The 8,061-nt window shown below is 42.2% G+C and overlaps 1 protein-coding gene across 1 annotated transcript in view; it reads right to left on the minus strand.

Annotated features, from left to right (window-relative positions):
* LOC130276986 (uncharacterized) overlaps window positions 1-1,856 on the minus strand; it is a 92,873-nt gene extending 91,017 nt beyond the window's left edge. Inside the window, exon 1 of the mRNA XM_056527092.1 lies at window positions 1,831-1,856. The gene's annotated coding sequence lies outside the window, so the exon portion shown is untranslated. The remainder of the gene's footprint in view (window positions 1-1,830) is intronic.
* Between the last annotated feature and the right edge of the window lie 6,205 nt (window positions 1,857-8,061).

Below are 8,061 nucleotides of genomic sequence, written 5' to 3' on the forward strand. Positions count from 1 at the left end.
TTTTCTAGGAAAGTAAAGTTTAACCACAACACTGTCCCACCCTGGGACTTGAACCCGTGGTGGTCTCCCATTCCACTGTGCTACCAAAACTGTCCTGCTTATCTTACTGTTTTACATGCCGTGAGATCCCCATAGACCACAATGGGCCTATTGGGTTCAATGGGCAAAAAATTACAGAGTTAATGCACCAGTCATAATTCCCTATGCCATTAAAGAAGGGAGGGCTCAATATTCGCGAATATGTACATATGCGAAAAACCAGTGTAGAGGAAGAGTTGTGCAGTTGTTCATATCAACCAATCAGATTGCTTCCTTCATTTTTGAAAAGGCCTCTGAAAAATGAAAGAAGCAATCTGATTGGTTGCTATAGGCAACTCAGAAACTTTTCCTCTGGACAGGTTTTGATAAATCTCCCTCTATGGGGGAGATTCATCAAAACCAGTGTAGAGAAAGCGTTGTGCAGTTGCCCATAGCAACCAATAAGATCGCTTCTTTCATTTTGCAGAGGCCTTGTGAAAAATGAAAGAAGCAATCTGATTGGTTGCTATGGGCAACTCAGCAGCTTTTCCAGGAAAGTAAAGTTAAAGGGGTACTCCGGTGAAAACCTTTTTTCTTTTAAATCAACTGGTGGCAGAAAGTTAAACATATTTGTAAATTACTTCTATTAAAAAATCGTAATCCTTCCAGTACTTATTAGCTGCTGAATGCTACAGAGGAAATTCCTTTCTTTTTGGAACACTGATGACATCACAAGCACAGTGCTCTCTGCTGACATCTCTGTCCATTTTTGTAACCATGTAGAGCAGATGTATGCTAAGGGCAGCATGGTGGCTCAGTTGTTAGCACTGCTGCCTTGCAGTGCTGGGGACTTGGGTTCAAAGCCCATTAAGGGCAACAATAAATAATGCATTATTATTATAATAACGTCAGCAGAGAGAACTGTTCTCAAGATGTCATCAGAGAGCATTCCAAAAAGAAAAGAATTTCCTCTGCAGTATTCAGCAGCTAATAAGTACAGGAAGGATTAAGATTTTTGAATAGAAGTAATTTACAAATATGTTTAACTTTCTGCCACCAGTTGATTTAAAAGAAAAAAGGAGTAACCCTTTAAACCACAACACTGTAACACTCTGTCCCAACCCAGGACTCTAACCCACGGTGGTCTCCCATCCACTGTGCTGCCAAGACAGTGCTGCTTATCTTACTGTTTTATATGCCATGAGATCCCCATAGACCACAATGGGCCTATTGGTTTCAATGGGCAAAAAATCACAGAGTTAATGCATCAGTCATAGTTCCCCATACCATCAACACATGACGTTCTCATACGTCTCCATTTCCGAGTCCTGAAGGACACATGACGTATGAGAATGTCATGTGCTTTCCCGGCCCCCCGCAGCCATCTGGAGCGGAGCCGGTGCCCGATGCCTGCTGAAATCGTTCAGCAGGCATCGGGGCATATTGCCCAGGGGGGTCATGATGACCCCCCCCCCATGTCGGCGATGGCCGCAGATCGCTGGACAATTCAGCCCAGCGATCTGTGGCAGATTCCGGGTCAATCGGGTCTCCAGTGACCCGGTGACCCGGAATTACTGGCTGATCGGGGCCGTCTCTGACGGCCCCAAACAGCCATAGCCAGCAGGGGTGAGGTGGCCCAATTAGGGCACCTGCTGCAGGTGTCACTCCCGCAACCCGCTCCGCCCCTCTCACGGAAGACGTGAGCAGGTGCGGGACGTGGACCCCGGGAGCTGGGGATCCCGATCCCCGCCGTCAATGTTGGGATCGGGGCACCAGGAGCAGCGGCGGCGGCAGCGGCGGCGAGGGACTGACCTGTGCGTGGATCAGGAGTTGGGTGAGTGACAGCCTCCTGCTGTTGCTTAGCAACAGCTCCCAGCATGCAAAAAGGGCATGCTGGGAGCTGTACTTATGCAACAGCAGGAGGCAGACCACCACAACTCCCAGCATTCCCTTATGGGCATGCTGGGACTTATAGTTTTGCAACAGCTGGAGGCACATTTTTTTAATGGAAAAGCGTACCTTCAGCTGTTGTATAACTACAACTCCCAGCTTGCACAAACAGCTAAAGTGCATGCTGGGAGTTGTAGTGGTACATCTGCTGGTTGCATAACTACAACTCCCAGCATGCCTGTTGGCTGTCGGTGACTGCTGAGAGTTGTAGTTTTGCAACAGCTGAAGGCACACTGGTTGTGAAACACAGAGTTTTTTTTACTTAAATCAGTGTTTCACGACCGGTGTGCCTCCAGCTGTTGAAAACTACAACTCCCAGCTTGCACCGGACATGCTGGGAGTTTTAGTTTTGCAACAGCTGGATGTACACTGGTTGTGAAACACTGAGTTAAGTAGCAAACCAGTGTGTCTCCAGCTGTTGCATAACTACAATCCCCAGCATTCCCAGCCAAAGTAGTATGCCTCCAGCTGTTGCAAAACTACAACTCCCAGGCATGCACTGATAGACCGTACATGCTGGGAGTTGTAGTCTTGCAACAGGTGGATGTCCCCCCCCCCCCCCAATGTGAACGTACAGGGAACACTCACATGGGCGGAGGTTTACAGTAAGTATCCGGCTGCAAGTTTGAGCTGTGGCAAATTTTCTGCCGCAGTTCAAACTGCCAGCGAGAAACTACTGTGAACCCCTGCCCGTGCGACTGTACCCTAAAAACACTTCACTAACACAAAATAAAATAAAAAGTAAAAAACACTACATATACACAGCCCCCCTCCCCTCTCCAATAAAAATGAAAAACGTCTGGTAAGCCACGGTTTCCAAAACGGAGCCTCCAGCTGTTGCAAAACAACAACTCCCAGTATTGCCAGACAGCCACTGACTGTCCAGGCATGCTGGGAGTTTTACAACAGCTGGAGGCACCCTGTTTGGGAATCACTGGCGTAGAATACCCCTATGTCCACCCCTATGCAAGTCCCTAATTTAGGCCTCAAATGCACATGGCGCTCTCACGTTGGAGCCCTGTCGTATTTCAAGGCAACAGTTTAGGGTCACATATGGGGTATCGCCGTACTCGGGAGAAATTGTGTTACAAATTTTGGGGGGTATTTTCTGCTTTTACCCTTTTTAAAAATTTAAAATTTTTGGGAAACCAAGCATTTTAGGTAAAATTTATTTCTTTTACATATGCAAAAGTAGTGAAACACCTGTGGGGTATTAAGGTTCACTTTACTCCTTGTTACGTTCCCCGAGGGGTCTAGTTTCCAGAATGGTATGCCATGTGTTTTTTTTTTTGCTGTTCTGGCACCATAAGGGCTTCCTAAATGCTGCATGCCCCCAGAGCAAAATTTGCTTTCAAAAAGCCAAATGTGACTCCTTCTCTTCTGAGACCTGTAGTGCGCCAGAAGAGCACTTTTCACCCCCATATGGGGTGTTTTCTGAATTGGGAGAAATTGGGCTTCAAATTTTGGGAGTTATTTTCTGCTATTACCCTTTTTAAAAATGTACATTTTTTGGGAAACCAAGCATTTTAGGTAAAAATGTTTTTTATTTTTTTTTACATATGCAAAAGTCGTGAATCACCTGTGGGGGTATTAAGGTTCACTTTACCCCTTGTTATGTTCCCCAAGGGGTCTAGTTTCCAAAATGGTATGCCATGTGGGTTTTATTTTGCTGTTCTGGCACCATAGGGGCTTCCTAAAGGTGACATGCCCCCCAAAAACCATTTGTTGCTCCTTCCCTTCTGAGCCCTCTACTGCGCCCGCCAAATAATTAACATAGACATATGAGGTATGTGCTTACTCGAGAGAAATTGGGTTTCAAATACCAGTAACAATTTTCTCCTTTTTACCCCTTGTAAAAATTCAAAAATTGGGTCTACAAGAACATGCGAATGTAAAAAATTAAGATTTTTAATTTTCTCCTTCACTTTGCTGCCATTCCTGTGAAACACCTAAAAGGGTTAAAACACTTACTGAATGTCATTTTGAATACTTTGGAGGGTGCAGTTTTTATAATGGGGTCATTTGTGTGGTATTTCTAATATGAAGGCCCTTCAAATCCACTTCAAAACTGAACTGGTCCCTGAAAAATAGTGAGTTTGAAAATTTTGTGAAAAATGTGAAAATTGCTGCTGAACTTTGAAACCCTCTGGTGTCTTCCAAAAGTAAAAACTCATAAATTTTATGATGCAAACATAAAGTAGACATATTGTATTTGTGAATAAAAATTTAATTTATTTGGAATATCCATTTTTCTTACAAGCAGAGAGCTTCAAAGTTAGAAAAATGCTAAATTTTAAATTTTTTCATCAAATTTTGGAATTTTTCACCAAGAAATGATGCAATTTACCACAAAAAATTACCACTATGTAAAAGTAGAATATGTCACGAAAAAACAATCTCTGAATCAGAATGATATGTAAAAGCATTCCAGAGTTATTAATCTTTAAAGTGACAGTGGTCAGATGTTCAAAAAACGCTCTGGTCCCAAGGTGTAAAATGGCCTGGTCCTTAAGGGGTTAAAGAAGGGAGGGCTCAATATTTGCGAATATGCACATATATTTTGGCATATGCGCAAAAAAATGAATATGTGAATTTCGCAAATATATGATGAATATTCGTCCATATATTCGCGAAATATTGCGAATTCGAATATGGCCTATGCCGCTTATCACTAGTCATCACTAGTGTTGCTCGCGAATATTCGCAATTCGAATTTTATTTGCAAATATCTCATATTCGCGAATTCACGAATATTCGCGAATATAGCGCTATATATTCGTAATTACGAATATTCGTTTTTTTATTTTTATTTTTTTCACAGTACACATCACAGTGATCATCCCTCTCTGCTTCCAGCTTATGTGGTGTAAGAAGGCTCTAATACTACTGTGTGAGACCGGTGTGCGAATTTTCGCATATGCGAAAATTTGCATATGCTAATTTTCACATATGCTAATTTTTGCATATGCAAATTTTCGCATATGCGAAAATAAACCGAGAATATTACGAATATGCGAATATGACGAATATTCGTACATATATTCGCGAATTCGAATATGGCCTATGCCGCTCAACACTAGTCATCACGCATAGAATCCACAAGCAGATCAGTAAGATCCAAGAGTTTGACCTGATCCTGAAGGGAAGCATGAAGAGGAAGCGTGTTCGAGGCTGTGTCATTTAAGTAAGGTAGCTTAGGTTCAGGTGTTGATGACAATGGTGTCTGATTTAATGTGTCCTCTTCAGAGAAAAAAAAATGTCTTTTAACAGTGAGCGATCTCACAAACTTATTGACGTCATTTATAGTCTGATATAAGTCCGGCTTAGACGTAGGGACAAAATTTAAGCCTCTACCTAGAACTTCCAATTGGACTGTAGTAAGAATGCATGCTGACAAACTGAGTACTGAGGACTCTTCAGACTGGTTAGTGTTCACTTGCGGTATCTGGTGCGGTATCTGGACTTGTTTTTGTTTTCTACCCGCTCTTCTTGATCGGCGTCTGGTTTTTGTTTCTGCGTTATGTTTTTGTTTTTGGTCTTTTTCTTGTTGTCCTGTTCTAAAAAATCTTGGTTGTTCATCGATTTATGGGATGGCTGTTTCATGTGGTGGTTAGCTGTGGCTGCTGTATTATTCTGTGATTGTTCGTCTGTATCCGAAGCTTCTGTCCCATAATCGGTACAGTCATTGTCCGAAGACGAAAAACTGACATTCTTTTTGGATGTGTGAGATTTATAATTGTTCGTTTTTAGAATCGATCGTGGAGTATTATTCTTATATTTGTACCAGGTGTAAACCCGATCATTGGAATAGTCATTCAGATTTTTTTAAAGCTGTAATGGTATCCTCCAATTTATTTAGATTTTGTTGCATTTTTTCTTGTAGTGAAGAGAGGTCCGGGATCTGGTTATATTGTTATAATGATTGTGTTATTGTAGCAATTTCTACTTCAAGGGCCGTTAACTTTTTCTCTTCTCTATCTATTATCAATTTCATTAGTTTGAAGGAACACTCATTTAAGATTTCATTCCATTGTACTGAAAATAATTCATCATATATAGCTGTACATCGTTTTTCGATTCTGAGACCCCTAGGAATCATATTATGCTCAATATACTGTGGTGGCGTCCCACCAAATTGTATTTTTAATTCTTCCAGATCTGTTGTAAGTTGTTTTAGATCCAAAGGTACATTTGACTGTAATTGTTTAGTGAATATATTCGCAACTTTGGTTTTACGTTCTACATCATGAGATAGTGACACCTCATTCACATGTTCCAATATACCAACATATTCGGGTGTGTTATCCATTTTAAAAGACAATTTAGGGAAAAACTTGATAAGTGTACAGTGTATTTTGTTAAATAGCAGTCTCCATAAGTAATATACCAGTAGTGATTGGCGGGTATTGAGAGGAGCACGAGAGCAAGGCGGTATAGCAAATGTAGAATATAAATGAAGCCACTCAGCTCACTCACCACATAGCCCAATGTAGTCCTTTCACAGAGACGCCAAGCTGTGTGAAAAAATTGCGCTGGAGCTCGGAAATGCGGGCTGCCTGCCCATGGCTCAAATAGTGGGAAAATGGAGAGGTATCTGGCTTCGCAGCAGACTGTTAAAATTTCAAGCTTTAATTCAGTCCATTAAAACATAGATAGAAGGTGTCGAATGTCACTTGAGATGAAGTGGATGACCGAGTGAACCGATCAATCACGGCTGCTGGGTTGCTGGTCGCGACTGCTAGCTGACACCGGGAGCTCAGACCTCTCGCTGCGACTCCGGCTTGCACCACCCCTACTCTACTGCGACCTCTGCCTGCGCCTGATGAATTTATGCCTCTGCCACTTCTCTGTGCACATCCTGGCAATATTCTTCCTGACATACTTCCTGACGTACAATATGCTTCACTACACTTAAAACAGTATTTGTCTAGAACAGCAGCAGGTGTGTACTATTGGCTGTCCTTTCACAGTATTTAGGCCCTTGACAGATTAACAGGTACATAATGGTACACTACTTAGCTGTACGTATGCGGTATGCACTGATGAGGGCAGAAAAATGCACTACAATACCTAAAAACTCTGTATTTTTTTAAAAGTCTATCAAGTTCAATTTATATCCCCAATGAGTCCCTAGTTGATCAAGAGGAAGGCAAAAAACCCTCATACTAGAGGTAAAAATTCCTTCCTGACTCCAATATGGCAGTCAGAATAAATCCCTGGATCAACGTTCTATCCCTATAGATCTAAAATCCATAACCTGTAATGTTATTACTCTCCAAAAATGCATCCAGACCCCTTTTGAACTCTTTCACAGAGTTCCTCAGGCAGAGAATTCCACAGTCTCACTGCTCTTACAGTAAAGAACCCCCATCTGTGCTGGTGTAGAAACCTTCTTTCCTCTAAAGGTAGAGGATGCCCCCTTGTTATAGATACAGTCCTGGGTAAAAATAGATCATGGGAGAGATCTCTGTACTGTCCCCTGATATATTTATACATAGTTATTAGGTGTCCCCTAAGCCTTCTTTTTTCCAAACTAAATAACCCTAATTCTGATAATCTTTCTGGGTACTGTAGTCCTCCCATTCCCCGTATTACTCTGGTTGCCCGTCTTTGAACCCTCTCCAGCTCCACTTTATCTTTCTTGTACACTGGTGCCCAGTATTGTACACAGTATTCCATGTGTGGTCTGACTAGTGATTTGTACAGTGATAGAATTATTTCCTTGTCGTGGGCATCTATGCCCCTATTGATGCACCCCATGATTTTGTTTGCCTTGGCAGCAGGTGCCCGACACTGGTCACTACAGCTAAATTTACTATTAACAAAGACTCCCAAGTCCTTTTCCATGTCAGTCGTCCCAAGTGTGCTCCCATTTAATACAGAAACCCAGCCCGGATTTTTCTTCCCCATGTGCATTACCTTACATTTATCAGTGATGAACCTCATCTGCCACTTCCCAGCCCAAACCTCCAACCTATCCATATCCATTTGTAACAGTGCACTGTCCTCTATAGTGTTTACCGCTTTACAGAGTTTAGTATCATCTGCAAAGATTGCTACTTTACAATTCAACCCCACTACACGGTCATTAAT

Source organism: Hyla sarda, chromosome 6, assembly GCF_029499605.1.
Source record: "Hyla sarda isolate aHylSar1 chromosome 6, aHylSar1.hap1, whole genome shotgun sequence".
NCBI classification, from domain to species: domain Eukaryota; kingdom Metazoa; phylum Chordata; class Amphibia; order Anura; family Hylidae; genus Hyla; species Hyla sarda.